Here is a 22,900-nt window from a genome sequence, read left to right as displayed (position 1 = left end):
GTTAAATGAAGAAACAAGGTAAAAAAAGAAAATTCAAATCAAGTAACTACTGCTAATATATAGTGTTTGGAATTCAAAATACATCAAATAGGGATTAACATCAGATATAATACTAAAGCACAGATTAGTGAAATTGAGAATTGCAATAAATATTATCCCAAATGAAAGGGAAAGAGAAAAAACACTGAAACTACAATGAAAGAGATCTGCAAGAAAGTTCAGTGGTGTAGTGCAGACATAATTTGTGTAGTTGAGAAGTGGGAAAAGTTGTATTTGGATAAACAGCAAAAAAAAAAAATGGGGGCTTTTTAATTTCAATCATTATCAAATTGTATATAAGCACAACAAACAACAAAAGTCATAAGGGACATTATGACATTATGCGAGCATACATTAGAATTAAATCACTTATTTTAAACACCCAGAAGAACAAAGACAAGAGTGACCTCAGAAACACTGCAAGCTGGAAGACAGGTGTGCAACATGGCTAACATTGTTACTTGCAGGTGGCGGAGAAGGAGTGGTCATCCAAGAACGCTCAGCCTAATGAAAACACCCTCCACAAAAAAGCAACAGAAAGCCCTGTTATGTGAAATCTGATCGTAATTCATCAAGGATGGATCTACATCACGAGAAATGTTAAAGGAATATACTTGGGTAAATAATAAAAGATATTTTCTCATATTTTTTAAACCCCGTAAAAACATCTAATTTAAAAGCAAACACAAAATAAATTATCTGCTTCATAAAGACACAAAAGTGTATATGGCAATATCACAAAGATCAGAGAAGGAAATTGGAAAAACGTGCTTTTAAGGCAAAAGGTAGCTATTATACACACTAATAAAACTGCCAAAAGCAAAATAAAAAGTGGTAGCATTAATAAACCGAAAATGAGATATTCTCAGTTTTTTAAAAAATGCCCACTGTGGGATCAGCACTCTGACACAGTACGTTAAGCCACATTTTAGCATGCCCAAATCCCACATGAGAGCTCAAATATGAGTCCCAGCTATTCTACTTCAATTAAGTTCCCTGTTAATCAACCCAGGAAGCATGGATGCTGGCACAAATACACAAGTTCTTGAGTATCGACCACCTGTGTGGGATACCCTGAAGAAGTTCCTGGCTCCAGGCTTCAGCCTGTAACAGCCACAGTTATTCTAGTCTGTCTCTCTCTCTCCATCATTCAAATAAATAAATATTAAAAAAATAATCCTCCCTGCCATCCCAGCCTTAGGAATTCACACAAGTCAAATGAAATCAGCATATGGAAGAGTGAGATGCACCCCCATGTTTATTGCAGCTCAACATACTAAGATATGGAATAAAGGTATCAACCCAGATGTCCGTCAGCTGTTGACTGGATAAAAAAAATGCAATGTGATGGCATAACAATACAATCCTCCACCTGTAGCACTAACATCCATTTGGGCACCAATTCAAGTCCAATTCCTCCACTTTTGATCCAGCTCCCTGCTTATGACCTAGGAAGGCAGCAGAACATAGCCCAACTATTAGGACACCCCCTACCCCCAACACCCATCTGAGAGATCCAGAAAGAAACTCCTGGCTCCTGGCTTCAGATTGGCTTAACTCCAGTCACTGCAGCCATTTGACGAAGTGAACCAGTGAAGGGCTCGCGCTCTCTCTCTCTCTCTCTCTCTCTCTCTCTCTCATTTCTCTCTCTCCTTTGCACTCTGTAAAATCTGCTTTTACAAATACAAATAAATAAATCTTTAAAAAGAGAAAATGTGATATACATGCATACAGACACACTCTAGCATACCACTCAGCCATAAAATGAAACAAATCCCATATTTTGCACGAAAATGAATGCAACTGGAAACCAAAAGCAAACAATATGTTTTCTCATATATGTAGAAATCATTATAGGATACAACAAAATGTATAGGAATGAAATGGGCAATATGTGGCATTATGATTACTTTGAAGCCCTTGTTTAAAAACCTCTGTGAAACAGTGGCCTTCCTTGCTGAATATTATGGTTAGTGATGAATTAGCCCTGTGATTGAAAAGGGAGTTGAAATTATGTCTTTGCAAAAATTAAAGAAAAAAAAGTAAGAAGGAAGGAGGGGGACTGAAAGAAAGGGAAGAGGAATATGGTTACCATCACAGAGCTGTACCTATGAAATACATGCAACCTAGTTTCTTTACATTAGTAACAAAAATTTTTAAAGTTAGAGAAAATAGTCTAACACCACATTGTGCTATTGTTTCTGTTGCCACTGTCTGATATTTATGCTTCAGACTATCTGGCAAATTCCTATTCATCTTTAAAGGACCAACTCAGCCAGTGCCTTTTCCATTAATATCCCTATGATGGGCATATTCAAGCATACTTTCAGGGAAATAATTATGTCCAGGTTTACGATTTCTGTGGCTGATTCATCACTAAACTTTAAGAACAAAGATGAGACATTTTAATCGGTGTTCTGTACAGGAGATTTTCCAAAACTTCAGGGAACATTTCTGTTATGAAAAGTTAATCATGGATATCAAATGTTATGCACAAAATAAACTTACCTTTTAATTCTACTTTCCACAAATTTGTTGGTATACTCATAGAAACTTCAAGCTTAATAGGTGCTCAGTAAATATTTATTTAATGAATGAAAAGCCTATTGTGAATTGCTTTTTACCAGTTTTAATTTCTCTTTGGGTTTTGCCATCTTATGCATATTTGTCTTTGTAGCATCAGGTGATCCCCCTAACTCAAAGACAGCCACAAAGTAAAAATTCTAAAATAAAATAACTGAGTCAAACAAAACTTTTCCGTCTAGTCCTGAGATCATGAATTCCAGGTATTTCTAGCAGTAAAATCATAACACCAGACACAAGGAGAGTTCAGCATATTACCATATTTCAAGAAAAAATTCAGGATATCTCTGTATTATTGCTATTATTGCTACTATTAGCTTGGTTTATAGAGGGGTGTGTGAAGATTCTGTCAGTCTCTGCCAGATGGTCCCTGTCCTTCCAAAGAGAGATCACTTTTCCTCTTCTGAACTTCCCTGGTTCTTTGCATATCAGTGGACATTAGGTATATTATTTTTGTACATACATGCATTCTTCGTGGGTTTTTTATCTCTGTTCTTAATCTGTGAATTGTTTCAATTTTACCTCATCCTTCTTTGGTGCTTATGGTTAAATTTAATGGAAATTCAATTAATACTTTAAATAAATAAATAATCCAGAATAGGCAGGAGGGGAAACATAATTCAGAATAGAATACGTGCAATTTTGATAACACTTGCTTCATCTATATGGAACAGTGTGGAGCTAGTGAGCTGGAATATAGAGAAGCTACGCTATAAAGGGAGAAACTGAGGCTTTGGCAGAGAATAGCAATGAAATGTCTTTGCAAAATGTTTTATAATAAATCATACTTTATATTATGAAATGCTACAAGGACTTTTTATTTAAAACTTTTGAATAAGAGACCTAAATTCTGTTTTACTTTTGACTATTTTTGAACCATAGCTTTGAAAGTCCTGTTCGAAATCCACATGCTTTATTAACCTACAGTTGGTTCATTTATTTATTCACTCATTCATTCCTTTATAAGTATTCATCACAGACAATCCATGTGCAGAACATTGTACCACCAGTGATTTAAAAACGAAGAAAATCACACTCCTTGATCTAAGTGGCTTCCCAGTGAGGGAAGCACAGAGATCAGTGACATTTTTCAGGGTGCAGAAAAACTGAAAGATAAAGGCATCGACAGAAAAGCACACCTCTCCAAAAGGTGTGAGGGAGAAAAAGAATATTCTAGAAGACTTGCTCCTGAAATAGAGCCAGCAGGAAGAGAAGACTAGACTCAAATTAAGGGTAGGCATGGTGCACAGCCCAGGATGCTCAAGTGTCACAGAACATGAAGTTATGAGTGCAGAAGTGTAGGACAAAGGACAGAGAACATCTAGTGTACAGCCACACAATTTCACTTCACTTGTCAGATGGTAGAGGATAGTAAAATGCCTTCAGCGAATGACGTGTACATTTACATTAAAGCAAACTAAGATGTTGTACGGAGGTTGCGTTAGGCAGAGTAAAATTTCAAAGAGAATGTCAACGAACTTAGGCTGGGCTACATTCTCCTTATGTGGAGAATGAGAGCGCAGGACTAGATGGTTCCCAGTGCCAACAACCCAGGCTTTTCTGTGGTCAATGCTTAGGGACCATCAAGAGGGATGTTGGCAACAGAGCTTTCCATTTCAGAGCCTCTAAACTTGATCATCTCTATAAAGTGAGAAATTTGGAAAAGGTCATCTCTGGGGTCTCTTCACACACACAGAATGTGTGTACATTCTATGGTCCTAACAACCGTTTTAGTTCTTTCAGGTGATAAGGAAGGTGTCAGAGTGTGTGAAACAATGTTCATAATTTCACAATTAAAAACATACCAGAGGGGGGTGGGAAATAAAAAAAATCATACAGGAATATTGCACTCAGATGTCTACTGATTTCAAGCAATTAGAAAGTAATGACACTGTAAGTTTTTAAACATCTCTCCTACTTCATGGCTCAGCAAAAATTATTAATTAAAACTAAAAATAACTATGTGACCCTTTTTGTGCTTTCCTTCCCTCCTTCTCTGATGTGATGACCCCACTGAGCCCCTCCCCATTTTAGCAAGTGAGGGAAAACACACAATGGCCCCCTCGTCTCCTGATTCTTTATTGAAATCATGAGTCCTGTTTGGACAGCAGACTCTGCAGGGGGCTGCGGTCTCCTATTGCCCACTGGGTAATTAAGCTGAGATTATGAAAGTCAGAATTGCTGATTCTTGTCCTGGAGATCCTGAAAGAACACTGCAGCTGGCCCAGGGCTGTGGTTACCATATTTTTCCAAACGCAAGTGGCACACATGTCATTCGTCAATGGGAAAGAATAAGTAAGGTGGGATTTCTGGAATCCTAGGCCCTGGAGCTAGGTTGCCTAGTATCTAATTCAGATCCAACTCTTTCAGGGAGTGCGAATTTGCCATAGTTTATGGATATAGGTAAAATTCTGAAAAATAACCATAATAATGATAATATCTTCATCATTTGTTAAACAGAAAATCAGAAAGTCATCCTACCGTGAAGAGCGTGGGTTTGAGTTCCAGCTTGGATTCCGAATTCCATCTTCTCGTGCTGAAGCCCCTGGGAGCGAGCAGGTGGTGCCTGAGGCAGAGGAGCCTCCGTCCTGATGTGGGAGACCCGGATTGAGTTCCTCATTCCTGGCGTTGGTCTGGACCCACTCAAAAAATACAAAAAAATACAAATAAAAAAAAAAGAAATACAAAACTAATCTAACTTCTGAAAAGAAAATAAGATATTAACCTCATTACTTAATATTATAACTCACTTTCTTCTGTAATTCCTTTTACATTCTTTAACATTTTAACATGTCATCTAGCACATTCAAACATTGCTAAATGCACTTATTATCTGAATGCTCTTTTTAAAAAATTCTTGACCCCCTCACACACACACACACACACACAAGATCAACAAGAGTACACTGTCCATCCAGTTACCCCAAAAGCCAAAAATGCCTTGCACTTATTAGGTATTCAGTAAGTACTGAGTAGATAGATTAACAGTGAATTAGAAATTGGCCATGAGTATTCAGAAATGTTCCATTACTGCCACTGACATGAGAATCTTTATCATCATCCTCATTAAATTTAATGTAATTTATTGGGTCTTATAGTAATTCATAATTGCTTATTGATAATTATCTTATTGTCTCACTGCTGATGGCATTGAACATTGTATTTTTAAGAAACAATGAGAGAGCAAGATGGTGGAGTGGGGTGAGGACAGATTAAAGCAGAGAAGTATAGCAGAGGAGCAGTGGAAAGGACATAATCCCAGGAAATCGGAGATGACAGTCTGATGGCAGATGGGCACCTGGAGACCCACGGACACAGGGAAGCAGCAGAAAGTAGAGCCGTTCCCCAAGAAACCGTTGAACTTATCTGGACAATAAGATGCTGGACTTTATGCTTGCTAGATGCTTGCAATGAAAGAATCTCAACTGAATTTGAACTGTGGTAATGCAACAAGGTGGAGGAATCCACCATGGGGGGGGGGTTGGGGAGGAGTGGGGGGAATCCCAATGCCTATAAAACTGTGTCACATAATGCAATGTAATCAATAAAAAAATCTAAAAAGAAAAATAAATAAAATAAAATGTCCAAGTAAAAAACAAAAAACAAACAAACAAAAAAAGAAAGTGGAGCTGTGCTGTAGTGAACACATACCCAAGTGGCAATCAGAGCTCCACTGATAGCCAGAAGGGAAAGGGAGTTCACCCGGAACTCAGGAGGTGAACCCCACCATAGAACTGTGGGGTTTGATCTGACGACAGGTAGAAGCTGAGTGGCAGAAACCTTAGCAGACAGGTGTGGGAACAGGGTGGGTTTCATGTCCAGGCTCCCACCAGTGTCACATTGGGTGCCATTTGATCTCTGTGGCAAAGGCTTAGGGAAGGAGGTGGGGCGGGGAACAACAGTGAGCTATGCATGCTCTAAACCAGGAGCAAACACTCTTCCAGCTCAATGCATTGCACTGGCCCTACTAGGAAGATAATATCAATTTAGCATTCAGGAGTTCCATTCAAAATAGATCTGGGGGCACCCAGACCAGCTGTCAAAGTATCCCATCAAGAATAGAAAAGGAAAAAAAAATCTTCAACAGCACCACTATCAGGTCTGGGATCTAGATTAAAGTCCCAGCTGCTGTCTCCCTAATCCCAGTACTGCTGGGAGGTATAGGGAGTAAGTGGTCAAGAACTGTTTAATCCCCTACACATAAAAGGTAGCAGGCTCAGCTGCAGTTAGAGGAAAACGACCAAAGCGAAGCAGTATTTGCTCTCTGGCTTGTAGTCCATGACAGTATCTGTTTTGTTTTCCTTCACCTTTCCTAAGCCTCCTTGTCCTGCGTTCTCCCCCATGATTTCTTATTCTCTTCTTTAATAAGGATATCAGTGACAACAGTGACTCACATTTCAACCTCATGGTCCCACGGCAAACACTGACCACAGCTGTTAGTGCCACATACAGGGAGCCTTAGATAAGTTCAAGTGGCCTCACAAAGCATCTGCGGGAGGCCTAGTTGACCAACATCTACGGAGCAATGCTTTCATTCTAAGCAGCAAAAAAGACTACCATTACCAGATTTTTTTAATGTATCATCATTAATGATATAATTTCTAAAATACACAGATTTATACATCAAGTACTTCATAAAATATGCATGGAAGTGGTAAAATATTTAAATTCTCAGGGTAGCCCATATACAAAAACACTCATAACCATGCATTTATTTGTTTGTTGAATATTTATTGAGCCCCTACTATGTTTCCGTAGTATGCAAAACTCGATGGGTATAATCTTAACATAGAGTGATAAAACTTGCTTTCAAGGGAACTTGATTCTACTGGAGGGGATGGACAACCAAGAAGCGAATGAATAACAAAACACTGGATGATGGTGAAGGCAAACAAAAGGAGAGGGAGCTGGAACTGTCTTGGAATTGTTCCACAAGATCAACGAATTTTCTCTGGCTCAGCTGGAAACTAGATGGTGCAGTAAGTGATCCTGACATGGTTTGTCCACATCTGGTATCACTTACACAATGGTGGTCTTTGAAAGCACCAACTGTGGGATGTGGTACTGCCTATAACGCTGTGTAGCATGGACTGAAAAATTAGAGGCTCAAAAGGCCATTGTTTTGTGGCAAGATGCGCTGCATACCAGGAAACCACGCTGCTAAATGAGCAGAGTCTCACCTGCTTGAAAATCCAGTGCAGTAATAATTTGTCATGCGCAAGATGTATCAGAGTTCACCATTCCCATGAGGTTCCTTTGTGCACTTGTTTAGGAGTACCAACTTGGCTTAGTTTGAGCTTTGAAACTATCGTATGTCACTGGTAGAGTTAACCCAATTAATACATTTGGGTGGTAGACAAAGAAACTAAAATCTTGTTTTATTTCCAGTCTTACTAGTGGTGTATTAAAGAATAGTAAGGCTAAATGAATATTTGTGAGTGTATATATGCTTACACCAAGAGAAAATGATTGATTACATTCTTATAAATATCACCTTTATCCATCAGTGTATATATTATCATAGCATAACTGGAAAATCAAACAGACATGAAAAATCACATGCTTTAGAAGTTGATTTCTCCTGCATCTGTTGTTAGATGGTCTTTCAGACTGACTAATGAATGTAATTACCTTCTTCAATACCCTATGGCAGTTTTCTCATCAATTTATCGATAATGGAAAAAATTAAAAGGTAGGTGCAACATCAATGGAATCTGGGTGCAACATCTATAGTGCACAGGTTTTTTTAAATTCACATACTTAGAACTAGAAAAAGGACATACAATGTAATAATTCAACAAAAATTCAGGACTAATTATTTCTAAGCTGAGAAACTGTGATTATTATTTTCTTCATACTCTTTACATTTCTTAATACCTATGCACTGAATTTAAAATGAAAAAGAAAAAACTTCTTTGAAGGAAATGAATGCTATGAGGTCTTGTAGCTGTGAAAGCCACTGACCTTTGTTCCTCTAAACCTCAGGAGCTCCTGGCTATTACCCCGGCATCCACTGAGACAGAGTCCAGATCCCCCTGAGGGTGAGGCAGTGACTTCGTAATGAAGTTAGTTCTGGACTCCACCCAGGAATATGGACAGCTGCTGTGAATAGCTTGGGGTCTTCCGCTTCTGTTGTCCAACCAGCTGTTTTATGTTTTGTGACCTGTGGCTCAGCAGCAATTGTAAATATCTCCTTCCCTCTCCATGAGAGGCTTTTATTGGAAGCATTAAGAACCCTACCGATATCACTTACTTCATGACATTTTCCAAAGTCACAAGGAATACGACATGACATTTTACAGGGCTGTGGTTTTATAAACATTTCTGTAAAACATCATGGAAGTTTCTCATTAAACTAGACTAATTTTAGTGGGACAACTGGTGATTTGGAAGATTTCTTTTTGCATCACAACTAGGTCTTCCAGCTTCTGATTCATGCATTTATCCTTTACAAACCCTTTGCTAAATCATGGCGGCCACTCTGATTTAGAATCTAATTATTTTCCACATCGCATTGCGTTGAGGACAGATACTTACTTGAACCAAGGCATACTTTTTATTAAAGTAAAATATAGGGATATGTGAATTTGTTCAATTCTGGAAAGCCCTTTAAAAATTTAACAACTTGTCCAAACTTTAGACTTACTAATAATAAGAATATATTAACTACACATGGAGAATTGATGAAATTATATTAGTTTATGGGAAGGTGTTTATCACAGTGCTCCAAATTCAGTTTTTAAAGATACAGTACAAACAAAAAAATGTGTTTTCAAATGCGTTGGAGAACTAGTAATATAACCAAAGCGTATATATTTATTTACTGAAGAATTTCTTGTAATTATTTATGAAAAATGGGATTTGATCTTCTAGGAGGGGCCCAGTACCCCATGGTAACAATCTCTGTAAGTTTTTATTTTCTTTCTCCTCCTTCTGGTAGCACATACTTTCTGCCAATCTAGAAATAAGGAGATGACCATGTTTAGTGAATCACATATTCCACCTAATTTCTTCAAAAGCAGTTTGTTCAAGGATTTGGCATAGGGACCATTCTTGGAATTCCATAGAAATAAAGAAAGAAGGAATACCCGCGTTCTCTACATCCCCAGGTATTCCAACCCTTTCCTTGCTCTATTTTTCTGTATAGCATTTACCATCACCCTGCACAGTGTTTTTATGTTAATTGTCTTTAGTGTCGTCTTCCCATTCACTCTACCACCAAATGAACTCAACAAGGACAAAGAGGTGTAGCCATTAATTCATTGGGGTATTCTGCTCATTGTTCACTGGTATAATGTGGCATACAGTGGATCCTCAACTAGTATTTGATGCTGAGTCTCAACTACATCAAGAAACAGAGTGGGTTGTATTTCTGAATTTATTTTTCCACACAGATTTTTATCCTCTGGTCACTTCGAGGTATTTTTCCATGAAGCAAACTTTTTGAAAAACTCATTTTATGTGGGTCCTGATAAAGAATTTAGTTATACATTGCTAGTTTTCAAATGTAGAATCTAAGACCCACATATATTAAGTAATTAACTCCAAAGATCCACACCACACCTGAAAATTTTTTGCATTTCATGCCTCAGTACTTGTATATCAATCTCTGCCACTACATAGAAAATGCCCTCTACATTTAGGATGTCTGCTGGGAATGCCTACCAGCACATCATCTCACTGAAACATCAGTATGACCAGGGAGATACGACATTCTTCTCTTGCCCAGAAAGCTGAGGGTGTGATTTCTCAAAAGCTGCATGATGATATACCCAAAAGGAGTTGAATTGTGCCCATTTTGCATTTCTAATGAAGAAAAGAATGTCATCTCCAAATTTTCTACCTGTTCAATATCAATAAGGCCCAAATTATGCCCCCCCACATACATAGTATAAATGTGTAATAAAGTTAAGCAAAAGCATGACTGAAACTCCATGTAAAATATGTGCTATACATTGGACTTTTAACACCCAATCAACCAATATTTATGGATTGCATTCTAGGCACCAAATGTTATATTAGAGGTAAACAATGCAAAACAGACCTGCTGTCTACCATGTCCAGTTTAAATTCACTAGAGGAGGAAAAAAGAAATCAAACACACTAAATAAGCAATACGGTATGAGACGTGATGGTTGTGATAAGTGTTAAACAAAGAATACAATGGAAGATTTCTGAGGAACTCAATTTTAGGCAGGCATTTTGGAGGTGCTTTACTTTCCTGCTCCTCAGAGAGAAGTAAATCCAGGTGTGTCATGGTCTAACCGGTAAAGAGCAACTCCATCTATGCCAGCATAGCCTTTCAGAACCTTCCAGAAACCAACACTGAGACTGATTATGGAATGGAAGTATTTCCTGTCACCACTGACTAAAGTTGGCAACATCAAAGAACCCTTCAAAAGGGCCTGGCCTTCCTACCCCTCAGATTTTTATGTTGAACTGGACCTCAGATTATACGGGAAGTGCTGCCTTGGAGGCAGGTTCCAAGAGCTTTGTGCACATAACAGCACTGTTCTTCACTATCCATTATTTATCAGCTTGGGGAGATGGGAAGAATCAGAGCAAGACCCCTCAGTTTAACATGAAGTCTTTATCTTTCAGCTTTTACAGCTCTAACATGCCATGAGAAACTGTTGAATTGTTGTCAGCAGGCACACACATCATTGGACAGGCAGCTCACAGCCTGAAATGTTCAGGATTCTGTAATGAAGCCATGAGAAAACTAAATCAGGTTCTCAGGCTAGTTGGCATTGTCAGAGAATTTAATTGTAGAGCCATGGTGAAGGATTGAGTGGCAAGGATTGGAATATTTCTCTCCTTAATCATTCTCGTATTTTCTATATAACCAAGTTCTCCACCTTATTATAGTCCTACCTTTAGACAGTTTGATTTGTATGAATGGTGAGAGAGTTGGAATTTTGTTTAGTCATCGGGTTATCCTAACCTGCTATCAGTACTGTAAAGAGCCTCTACAGATGTATGCATCATCGTGATGAACGAGTTAGATATGGGATATAGATCAACTATTTTAGGACTGTGTCAATCCCATGTGCCAACCCACACAAAAGACAAAATCAGTTAATCGATAGGGAGATCTTAATTAATTGGATCTCATGCCACTTTTTTGATCATGTTAGACATTTACCAATAATGAAATCACAATCTGAAACTGTAAAATTTCTTGTCATTCATTTCACTAGTAGCATTTCTTGCTTATCTGTTCTGAAGAAAGCCAGGAGAAAGAATAATCAAACCAGTATACTGGGAAGGCAATTTAGTGACTGTGTGACAAATGTGGATGCTCTCCAGAAAAGTAGTATGGATAAGAGAGTACAGGAGAAATGGAGAGAGTTAAAGGGGTTTAGGAATCAGCAGTATAGCATCTTAACATTTTCAACCAGAAATGTTGAATGGAGGATATCTCAAAGACACAATGAAAGGGACGGCTTTGGCCTGTCTACATGCCCTGTAAAATTGATGTTGGAAAACTCCTGCCACACAATGACCACATTTAAAATATTTAATCATAAATCTATCGTTAAGTGCAGGAAAGTTTTTCTTCAGGATATAAGCACAGATTTAATTCCAACCCAAGGCAATGAACTTCAAGTGTGTTTTCTCACGGGTATTTGCATGAGTGCATGACTTCTGCCAAGCTTTTCAAAAAGGGAAGGAGGAGAATAGACTCCTAGATATATTCAAAGACCTCCTGGGACCTAAGCCTCCAGAAAGGGAGAAGGAAGCCAACAGGTATTAATCACCTGTAATGGGCCAGGCACTTTACTGAAAGATAGGAATCATGGTCTTCATTTCATGGGTCAGGAAACCTGGCCTCCGAGAGACTCAGTTATTGTCTCAAGGTCCCAAGGCAGTGAACGGAGCTAACATTCAAATTGAGCCCTCCATCTTTCAACGCTGTTTCCTCACTCCGTTCAAACCCCTGTGGGAATTTCTCAATTTAGACTTTCATCAGTAAGAGACTCTACTTCTTGGCCCCAAAGGAAGCCACTTTTATTGAGTCTCTGAGATTTCCTCCATCTGTCTCCTAGAATGATAGGTTGAGCTAATAAGCCCAATTAGGAGAATCATTTGGCTTTGACCTTGGCTACATTAGAGTCTGTTGATCAAGGGGAGGAGATCTGGCCTCACATGATCTGAAATTTATTATGGCCCCCATCCTTCACTAGTTATGTTACTTCAGGCAACTCATTAACCTCAGATTTCATTGTAAGAAAGTGGAATAACTATGGGACTTTTCTGGGGAATATTCAAAGAGTTAATAACATCAAACACAGCACAGAAGATAGTTAAGTGTCCAGTTGATGTTAACTATCACCATTACCACAATCTCTGTCTACCAGAGACACTATTTTGCTTTCTACTGAAAGGCAAAGAAAACAGTTACTAATTCCTCTGATCTTCCCTTCGTTTTCAGATTCGGCAATTCAGCCCAAGCTGTGTGCCACACCCATTGCTATTTCAGCTCCTGCCTTCTTTCCAGCTGTTCATTGATCCCACTTCCTCACAGGCTCATCCTCCATTCATATGAAGATAATGTAATTGCTTATTTCAGAGTGAGAGCAAAGAAAACTGACTCCTCCTCTTTGAAGAGCCACTGAAAAGCCCTCAATTTTATATGGTGTTAATCAGGCTTGAAAGAAGTGACAGAAAACCAATAGTCAGTCTTGGAAAAAACTGCTAGAAAAAACACTCCCGGAAGGCTTATTGGTTTCTTCAGAACCGCTGCTTTGGTTCCTGCTCCAGAAAGGACTGGATGAGAGGAGACAGGGTTCACAGATCAAGCCCTGTTGTTTCTGCCTCAACGTTGATTGAAAGGGCCAACTGGCTATTATCCTAGGAGAATAAAACTTATGCTAAGCCTGTTGGAATGACTGTCCTTGAACCTGCGCGCATGCATATACACACACACACATGCTCTGCATTCAGACATACCAATCCAACTTGGTTCTCATGATTATGAAGCCACAAAGAAAACCACTAGTGTTAAATTCTGATGATCAAAATGGTCCCTCTTTCAATTACACATTTTCTGTAACAGCAAACTTGGCACGTTTTATTTCATTTCTGAAACCCATCATCAGATATTATCCTAGCAATAGAAATAGTGGTGCTGAGAGGGTGTGTCCTTAGATAATGTTATCAAGTTATCTCTATGTGATAGTTTGATTTGATTTGATTTGATTTATAAAATAGAAATATCAGTTCCTACTTCATGGAACATAATACATAATGAGGAATTTTTAACTTTATAGTAGTGATTAGATTATAGGTCCGATGGCATCTGAACTCAGGGAAACTGATATTGTTGAAATCTCATATTCCAACAATGGCAGTGCATAGAAGGAGAGAAAGAGAGAAGGAGAGATCGAGAGAAGGTCTTCCATCTGCTGGTTCACTCCCAAAATGGCTGCAGTAGCAGAGCTGAACTCATCTGAAGCTGGGAGCCAGGAGCTTCTTCTGAGAATCCCACATGGATATGGAGTTCCAAGGACTTGAGCTATCCTCCACTGGTTTCTTAGGCCATAAGCAGGGAACTAGATCAGAAGCAGAGCAATTGAGACAAGAACTGGCACCACAGGTTAGAGGATTAGCTTGGTATGCCATTGTGCTGGTCCCATAAGTAAATAAATATAAATATAAATGCAGAAAATTGTTCCTGGGTTGACCCAGGCCACACAACTCTAAGACCAAGCACATGGGGATCCAATGTCAGTAATCAAACACAGCATCATTGCTATGTGTTAGGGACTTCCGTTTAACTGTCATAGAGTAAGGGCTATTGTCATACTTTTGTGATACTTAAAGACAATCCACACAGAATGGACCAAATTGACAGTAGCACTAGCACAAAACAAGTTCAAAACACACATTTATCCCTGTTCTAGATAGATTCTGTAATTGCTGAAGACAGTTTGCAATGGACTCTGTGTCATGTCAACCAATGCTTTAGTTCTGCCTTATTTTTAGCAGTGATGGGAGCTTGGGTGAGTCATTGTATTTCATTAAATTCCAGCTTCCTCATTTCTAAAGGAGCTTAAAAAATAATATGGGTACCACGGGAGCTGTTAAAAATCTTAAGAGATTCTGAAAATTAGCATGCAGTAAATATCATCATCTATAATCCTAATTGTAGCTAAAATATTGTGTTATACCTAATTTTTCTAAAATAAATTGATCTAGCATACTATTATTGCATAGACTGCAACACAGATTCAGTAGTTGTTAGCTTTGTGTCTGAGAAAGTTTGGAAATGAAAAACCCTGAAGTCATCCTTTGTGGGCGAGTCAGTTATCTTACTGAGAAGCCTAGACCCAGTAACTGAAATGTAGAGGCAAAGGAATTTCTTTCCATAAAAGAGGATGAACACAGCTATCTGTGACCATCAGCTGTCACAGAGAATTAGATTAGTTCCTGGAGGGCAGTTGATGTGTGGCTTAAACTCCTGGAATCAAATAAATACAACCTATTTGATAATGCAAGCCAAAGGAATTTTCTGTGATACTGTTAAATACTGTATTAATAGAAATGGGTTACATTTAAGGCAGGGTTACATACAAGGCAGGGTTGCAGTCCCAGGGACCGTAAGATCCCCTTTCATTGGCTGCAGGGCCTTGCATGGAAAAAGTTCATCTTGGCCCCAGGAAATCCTTCAATAATGTCAGAGAGTTCAAGGCCGCTCTGAGCTCACCGGAGAGGAGCAGGCTCTGTGAGCATCTGCAGATGCAGGGCCTGGGCAGGGTCTTTACACTCATCAGTCTCTGGGGTTGAACATGTTTAATTGACCCCCTTTGACTTGCTTAGAGACAGGAATATGCACTCCATGTCTACTCCTGCTTGCAATTCAAAACCACTTCTACTTATTTCAAAGAACCCTGGATGCACACAACTAGCTTGGTTTTACCTTCCTGCTTTACAGAGAATAACATTTTCCCAAAGCTCCATAGCTTGGAAAACCCTTTGCATCTATGCCACCTTGTTTGTTCCTGATATGGATCTGGGATGGTAACTATAACTATGCAAGATGGGGAGGAAAAAGGGGCATGGTGGAGACAGGCTGATGCGTCCAAATCCCAGGGCTATTCTCTCAGAGCAGACTGAGTCCTCCTTCTTGCCTCATTTTCCACATTATTACCCTGGGTATGGGGTGTGTGAAGGATAATGAAAATGGTTTGATTTTTTTTCCCACCTGCAGCGTAAGATCTCATGAGACCAGGTGTGCCATAAATAAGTAGACAAATGCATACATATAAATTTATAGCTTACTGAAGTACCAAAATGATAATAAACAGATTAGTGTGACCAAGATTAAAAGGGAAAGTAATTGATTCTATTAAGATATCCTGACATGAGAGATGATATTAAAATGGAGACCTGCAGGGAGAAGCGCAGCCTGTTGGGGGAAGTGAATGATGATGGCAGCAGGCCAAGAGGAAGATGGCCTTCATGAACACAGACAGCAGTCCTCAGCAAGCCTGGTGATGCACAGGCTCTGCTCCGTGAAGGAGAGCTTCTGTCTGGATTTTGTGTCACAGTTGACCAATTGGAGACCCAGGACAAACTTAGAAAGCTGCTCATGGCTAATAGCTCAGAAACAACATGGTATGGAATGGATTTCAACTCAGTCCTTCCAAAGTTCCACTGCTGGCCAGCAGTGCTCATGGCCTAGGAAATATCACGCAGATTGACTGGCAAAGGCAGAGTACATAGCAAAGCGGGCAAGAGGAACAGACCCCATAGAAGTTATCCTGCATCAAGCCAGGAGTCTTCCAAATCCCGACATTCAGGAATGGCCATCAAATAAGAAGCTCACCTTCTTGAAATAGAATCTTCTCCCATCACTGCATTTAAAATAAAAGATTATTGATTTTTTGATAGTTTAATACTTTCAACCAATACCAAGTGGTGAAGCCCTTGAAACTGGTCTGCCTGGAGCTGTGGAGGAGTAGCTTGGAAAGGAAGCCAGTCCAGCGAAGACTGGCTTGGCTTACCCTTAAATGTTGTTGGAAAATAAACTAGTTCATGGTGAATCTTTCTATGCCTGTCTGTCACTTTCTTGTTCTTTCTCTCTCTAAATTTCAAATAAATTAAGAAGTTAAAATGCTAAAACTAATTCAAAATTAGAGACAAAGGACTGTAAAAGGAAGAGAACAAGAAAGACCCAGAGAAAAATGAAAAGGAGGAATACATAGATATAGACACACACAACATGGCAGTCAAAAAACAAGGTCAGAGTGGGGAGTGGTAGCCTAGCATCTAATGTCCCTACCTTGTATGTGCCAGGATCCTATATGTATGCTGGTTCTAATCCTGGCAGCTCTGCTTTCCATCCAGCTCCCTGCTGGCCTGGGAAAGCAGTCCAGGCCAGCCCAAAGCCTTGGGACCCTGCACCCACGTGGGAGACCCGGAAATGATTCCAGGCTCCTGGCTTTGGATTGACTCAGCTCTGGCTGTTGCAGGGAGTAAATCACTGGACAGAAGATCTTTCTTTCTGTCTCTCTTGTCTCCATATATCTGACTTTCCAATAAAATAAATAAATCTTTTTTAAAAAGCAAGATCAGGTTGAAGCATGAAACACCTGCAGACACAAGGAGAGACAGATACCAAAGTCTCTGCTCACTTATAGAAGTTGTACTTCAAGTTCCCTGGTGGAGGCTGAAGCCATAGATAGTACCAAATCCTATTCATGTGGGAAATTTATAAAGTTTATAAAGAAATTTATAAAGTTCAATTTATAAATTAGACATGGTGACAGATAACTAAAGATAACTAATACTTAAAGTAGGAAAATAGCAATATATTTTAAGCAATGTTATGTGAGTCTGTTCTTTCTAAAACAGTCAGGACAAATAGTATTTTCAAACTGTTTAGCCACAGGTAACTAAGCCTGCAGGAAACAAGGGATGAATAATGAAGGAGAAAGTCTGACTGCAAGAGGCATCACAGAGACTCCAGAATACTCCAAGTATGTAAAGAGAACCAAGGCTAACCACAGGTGCCCTGGGTGGACAGCCAGGAGAAGCAGGACCCATTTTGGCCTGTGCTTTGCTGAGAACAGGCTCAGTGGGTTTGCAGTAACAAGATCCCTTTAATGAAAAATCTCCAGCTCACAAATGATATCTGCCTAAAAGGGCCTCTTTTGCTTTCTTGAAAATGGAAGTGGGAGTCACTTGCAATTGCTTTTTCTGAGAACAGGTGCATATGTCAAAAAATGGCCCTTTCTATCCTCTAAAAGAAACCCCTGGCCATTTTCTACCTTAGATGGTGTTTTTTATTACAACCTGCTACTTTCAGAGTGGACATGTTCCAAATGTGTGTAGCAATTCTTTTCCCATTAGATTTTTGGATAACACTTACCACAAGGGAAATACAATTTTCTGGTCTGCGAATTGTTTATGTCCTCATCAAAACGGGTCTTTAACGACACCCTACGAGATGATCTTCAAAAGAAATTTCCAGGGTGTAGAATTTTAAAATCTCTGTAAGCTTTGCACAATCTCCAGAAGGGGAAAACAGCCTAACCCTGGAGTCAGCTCCTAGCCTCTGTGCTTTGCTTAATACTTACAACAATATTTACCCCATCTCTTCAACTCTTACCATATACAAAGAATCAAACTTAATCTTTCCTACATCCATTGTTTCCATTTCACAGATAAGGAGAATTAACTGAGTTTCGGATGATTGGGACATCTTAAATGTATTCAAAGCTTCAGCAGGAAACACAACTTCTATTATTTGTGAGCTTGTGTTTCATAGAAGCTTTTGGTGATTAGTATGGAACACTTATTTCTAGTTAGCAGGTCTGAGACTAAATTGAAATGTATTTCCCAAGTCATCTTATCCAACAACTGCAAATCAAAAACTCAAACCATGACTCTGGATTCTGTTAAGACTGCACCCTTAATCAAGCTGGTTACTTGTCTCTAGTTGCACTTGCTGGGAATATCCGCCATCTCTCCGACTCTGAGTTCCAGGAATCGGAGCTCTACCTGTTAGTCGCAATTCCCCTCCAAGGAAGAGACCTTCCCAAGAGTTGGAGTCTGCTGGACGAGGAAAAATAACTGGTATTTTGCAAAAGTTGAACAAATAGGTGGCAAATAATGACTGTGTGAGCCCGGTAGCAACTGACATTCTTGGCACACAGTTGAGGTCCATTGTGGATTTGCCCCTCCCATGAGCTCTGCTGCTTGGAGGTCCTCTGTATGCTATTATCATGCCCCCTGAGTCACCCCCTCCCCACTGAGGGAAGATGGAAAAAATTCAAGTCCAGCAAATTTGTCCTAAAATATGCAAATCAAGTGCCTTTCTGGAACAATGGCTTAAACAAGTGCTCCCAGAAAAACTCTCACCTGAGAAACTCATGACTTGGAAAAATCACCCTATGTTTCCTCATCCATTGCACTGGCCTGCTCAGCCTTCAGCATCATTTTTAAGTTTCAAGATGAATAAAAGGGAGGGGGGTTGATTCCTGCTCACCACTAGTCAGAGGAGGCAGGGACACAGTTGTTGCTTTCATTAGAAAGCTGCTCTGAGTAGGCCCAATTTCTACTCTGACCTCTTCCTGACATTAATTTGCAGGGCAAAAGCAAATCTGATTTAATTACATGGGGGATTTTGTAAACAGATACCTAAGAACTTTATGATGAATGTTGGTTCATATTAAATAGAAATCATGGGTCTGTCAGCTCCAGGACACAAAGAGAGTGTAATGAAGTAAATTCCTTGAAGCCATTATGTGTTCTCTTTAGCTTTTTTTTTTTTAAATTCTGAGAGCAATTCCGGCTGTTGCTGGATGCCAAATTATAATTGTTCTCTATTTATAACAAAATCTAAGTTCAGTTAAGGATGCAGTTACTGATGGATGTTTCCCTAAAATGATGATTCTTGGATGTAGGCCCTTCCAGTTAAGGGTGTCCACAGACGTGTTCTCCTCCTTCCACCAGCTCTTCTCGTCCCTAGCCAATAGAATGAGAGCCAAAAGTTTAATCAAGCCAGAAACTTGGAAATTCTCCTTGACTCATTCTTCTCTCATCTGTGGCTCAGTGCAGATGGCCATGAGCCTATTCCGATTTCTAGCTACGTTTCCTCAAATATCTTTTCTCTGTCTTTCCATCATGTATCTCAGGGAATCCAACTGGTCAACCCTCTGTTGTATCCTCTAAGATAAGATTCATGTACAAGAGGGTGCTCCCAGGAGTTGGGGTTTCATGCATCTTGATTACAGCATGGGAGCAATAGTAGTATACCATTTATTAGTCACCTAATCTATACATGTCCCTTTACTTAGTTCACTACATGTATTACCTCCTTTAACAACCAGGAAATTTTGTGGGGAAGTTGCTTTCTTTGCTGTAATTGCAGACAGAAGAACTAAGGCGTGGAGATGTGGTATGAATTGTCTGCTGTTGATGAGCTAGATAAGGTGCTGGCAGCAAGAGTCCACCCTGGCAGCCCCACCACACCTGAGAGCACTCCACTGCCCTGTCTCAGTAAGCTCCTTGGTCATTTCACTCTTTGTGGGAGCCCAGCTCTGAACTGTCCGACTCCATGGTCCACTTGAGCAATTCCATTTTTGAGCCTCAGTTCCACCTTTATTAAATTAAAACAAAGGGATATATGGGAGTTATAGCATGTATTGGGAGGATTACTTGTTAGAATCAAATGAGGTAACAGGGAGTGGGTGTTCGATCCAGTAGTCAAGATGGCTGCTGCCCACACTGGCGTGCCTGAATTCAATTCCTGACTTTGGCTTTTAACTAGCTTCTTGCAAAAGGCAAAACTTGGGAGGCAGTGATGAAAGCTCAGTTAGGTTTCTGCAATACACAGGGGAGACAAGGACTGAGTTCCTAGCTACTGGATCTGGCTGTCACCCAGTCCTGGATGTTGCAAACATTTGGAAAGTGAATCAGCAGATAGGAGCTCTGCCTGTCTCTGTACCTGCCCCTCTCTGGGTTCTGTATCTTGGATGCCTCTCTCAAATAAACAAACAAGCACGTGCATATTTTAAAGAGAGAAACAAATGATCTAACTGTTATAAAATCCATTGCATTGTGTCATTCATGCACACTGTACGGCTAACAAACAAAAGTCCTAAAAATAAAAACAAAACCACCTTCCAAGGTGGGAAAAAGATCATTCCTTGGACGTTGATGTGCACTTGCCCTTGTCACAGACACGCAGAAAGGGGCTGGGGTGAGGGTCATACTCACAAAAGGAATTGACATTCAGAGCAATATTTGTGACTCTTTGCTCTCCCCACAAAATATGGCTTTTCTACATTAAAAAAGAAGAAAATTACTAACAAAATCAACCTATGAAAAATATCTTTTTATCCTCTCTCCAATCACTGCATTTATCCTAATGCCTTTGCTCAAATTTTCCTAGTCACTGCCTACAATGCAAAGTAACCAGCCCTCTTTGTTCTAACACCACATCTAGATGTCTGGGTTTCTTATGGGCAATTTGAAGATGGCAAATGATGATGGAATGCTCAATCACACACTGAACTGCCCTCCTGGAGTGAAATATACCACACAGTGCTTAACTGTTTCCTTGCTGATACTTTCTGGGACAGCATGACTACCTTGGTCCAGACAAAAATGACAGAAGGCAGACTGCAAACTGCCAAGACTAAGGTTTCCCACTACCTCAGAGGACAGTGGAATCAGTTTACCTTTTGAAGGGTTGTTTTGTGCATCAATTAACAAGGTCAAATAGAGACATCAGCCAGCTGTTGTAACAGAAGTAAGGGTGAATACAATGTGGGCTCTTGGCTCACCTCGGTTAGATTCAGCGGTCATTTTTGAGACCTGCAAACAAGTATTAGGGGAAAAAAGGAAGAGAGACTCAGATATGTGGCTATTTCTTGCAGAATCTCTGACAAGGGATTACCACTGCAGCTACCTTGAATGTCACCAGCAGCCAGGAGCCTTTGTGCCTCTTCATCCTGACCTTCCTGTCTTGCATCTGTTACTCCCAGGCCCCCCATTTGTTCATGGTGAGACCCTCAGTCTGTTGCTTCTTTCCAAAGAATGGCCATCAAGGGTCGCGAGAAGCTGAGGGAGCTATGGTAGCCTTTGCTGTCTGCGGGCATTCCCTTTTGGTTCATTCATTCTTCATTCATTCATCCATTCATTTACAAAAAAAAAAGTTTTGGGCCCGGCGGCGTGGCCTAGCGGCTAAAGTCCTCGCCTTGAAAGCCCCGGGATCCCATATGGGCACTGGTTCTAATCCCGGCAGCTCCACTTCCCATCCAGCTCCCTGCTTGTGGCCTGGGAAAGCAGTCGAGGACGGCCCAAAGCTTTGGGACCCTGCACCCGCGTGGGAGACCTGGAAGAGGTTCCTGGTTCCTGGCATCGGATCGGCGCGCACCGGCCCGTTGCGGCTCACTTGGGGAGTGAAACACCGGACGGAAAATCTTCCTCTCTGTCTCTCCTCCTCTCTGTATATCCGGCTTTCCAATAATAATAAAATCTTTAAAAAAAAAAAGTTTTTAGGCATTGTGTTGTCCTTGAGAAGGGATGCACAGAGAAAACACTCTCTCCAGAGCTCCCACTAGTGTGGGCCATTTGTGAGTAGTCAGCGAAATAAAAGGAAAGCAATCGGAACTGTTTTTCTCGCTGCAGGCCCATTGCAAAGACAGCTCATGTCGGCCCAAGATGACATCCTCTTTGCCCTGGACCCTGGCGGACCCAGAGAAGAAAGGGGAGCCAGGACAGTTATACAGGCATTGTCCTTGGATTTGGAGATGCAAGGATGAATCCAACAGTGCCCCTATTCCCAAACAGTCCCCATTCTAATACACATGCATCTATGATGGAGCCGCCTCTGAGGAGGATGCGAAGAGGATATCCTCAAAGACACTGAGTACACAACAGTACGTGTGCAGGATGGCAGTGGTGGCAAAGATGCTGGTGCTGCTGGTGCTGCTTTTCCCACTGGTTCCCTGGAGGACAGGTGAGATAATGAATAGCAGAGCCTTCTAAAAGCCATCAGCAATCAATACAAGCAGACTGCTTGAATACGACACAAAACCTTCCTGGATCAATTCCATTCTCCCTCTTGGCATGGAAACTATCGTCCAATAGTCCAGTTTTAAGACTCCAATTCTTCTAGAATAAGCCGGTATCACTGCCACCGTTACCACAAAGTCAACAGTCAATGCAGTGGCCAATACTTTTAATTACTAGATATCAATCCTTCTAAGGACTTAAAAAATGTTGACTCATTAAATTCTCAAACAATCCTACCAAGCAGTTA

The 22,900-nt window shown here is 40.2% G+C and overlaps 1 long non-coding RNA gene across 2 annotated transcripts in view; it reads left to right on the top strand.

The window, feature by feature from the left end:
• The window catches only part of LOC131482282 (uncharacterized), a 110,001-nt gene that overhangs the window by 51,259 nt on the left and 35,842 nt on the right, over nucleotides 1–22,900 (top strand). Inside the window, exon 3 of one of the 2 annotated variants that reach the window (XR_009246853.1) lies at nucleotides 13,058–13,451. The exons of the other annotated variant lie outside the window; for it this stretch is intronic. This is a non-coding gene — a long non-coding RNA (uncharacterized LOC131482282). Of the gene's footprint in view, nucleotides 1–13,057; nucleotides 13,452–22,900 lie in introns of those variants that run through there. 2 annotated transcript variants of the gene reach the window in all.

The sequence above is a fragment of the Ochotona princeps genome, chromosome 16 (assembly GCF_030435755.1).
Source record: "Ochotona princeps isolate mOchPri1 chromosome 16, mOchPri1.hap1, whole genome shotgun sequence".
Taxonomy (NCBI): Eukaryota; Metazoa; Chordata; class Mammalia; order Lagomorpha; family Ochotonidae; genus Ochotona; species Ochotona princeps.
The sequence above is the reverse complement of the archived record's forward strand: the minus strand, read 5'-3'. Positions and strand labels throughout refer to the sequence as shown.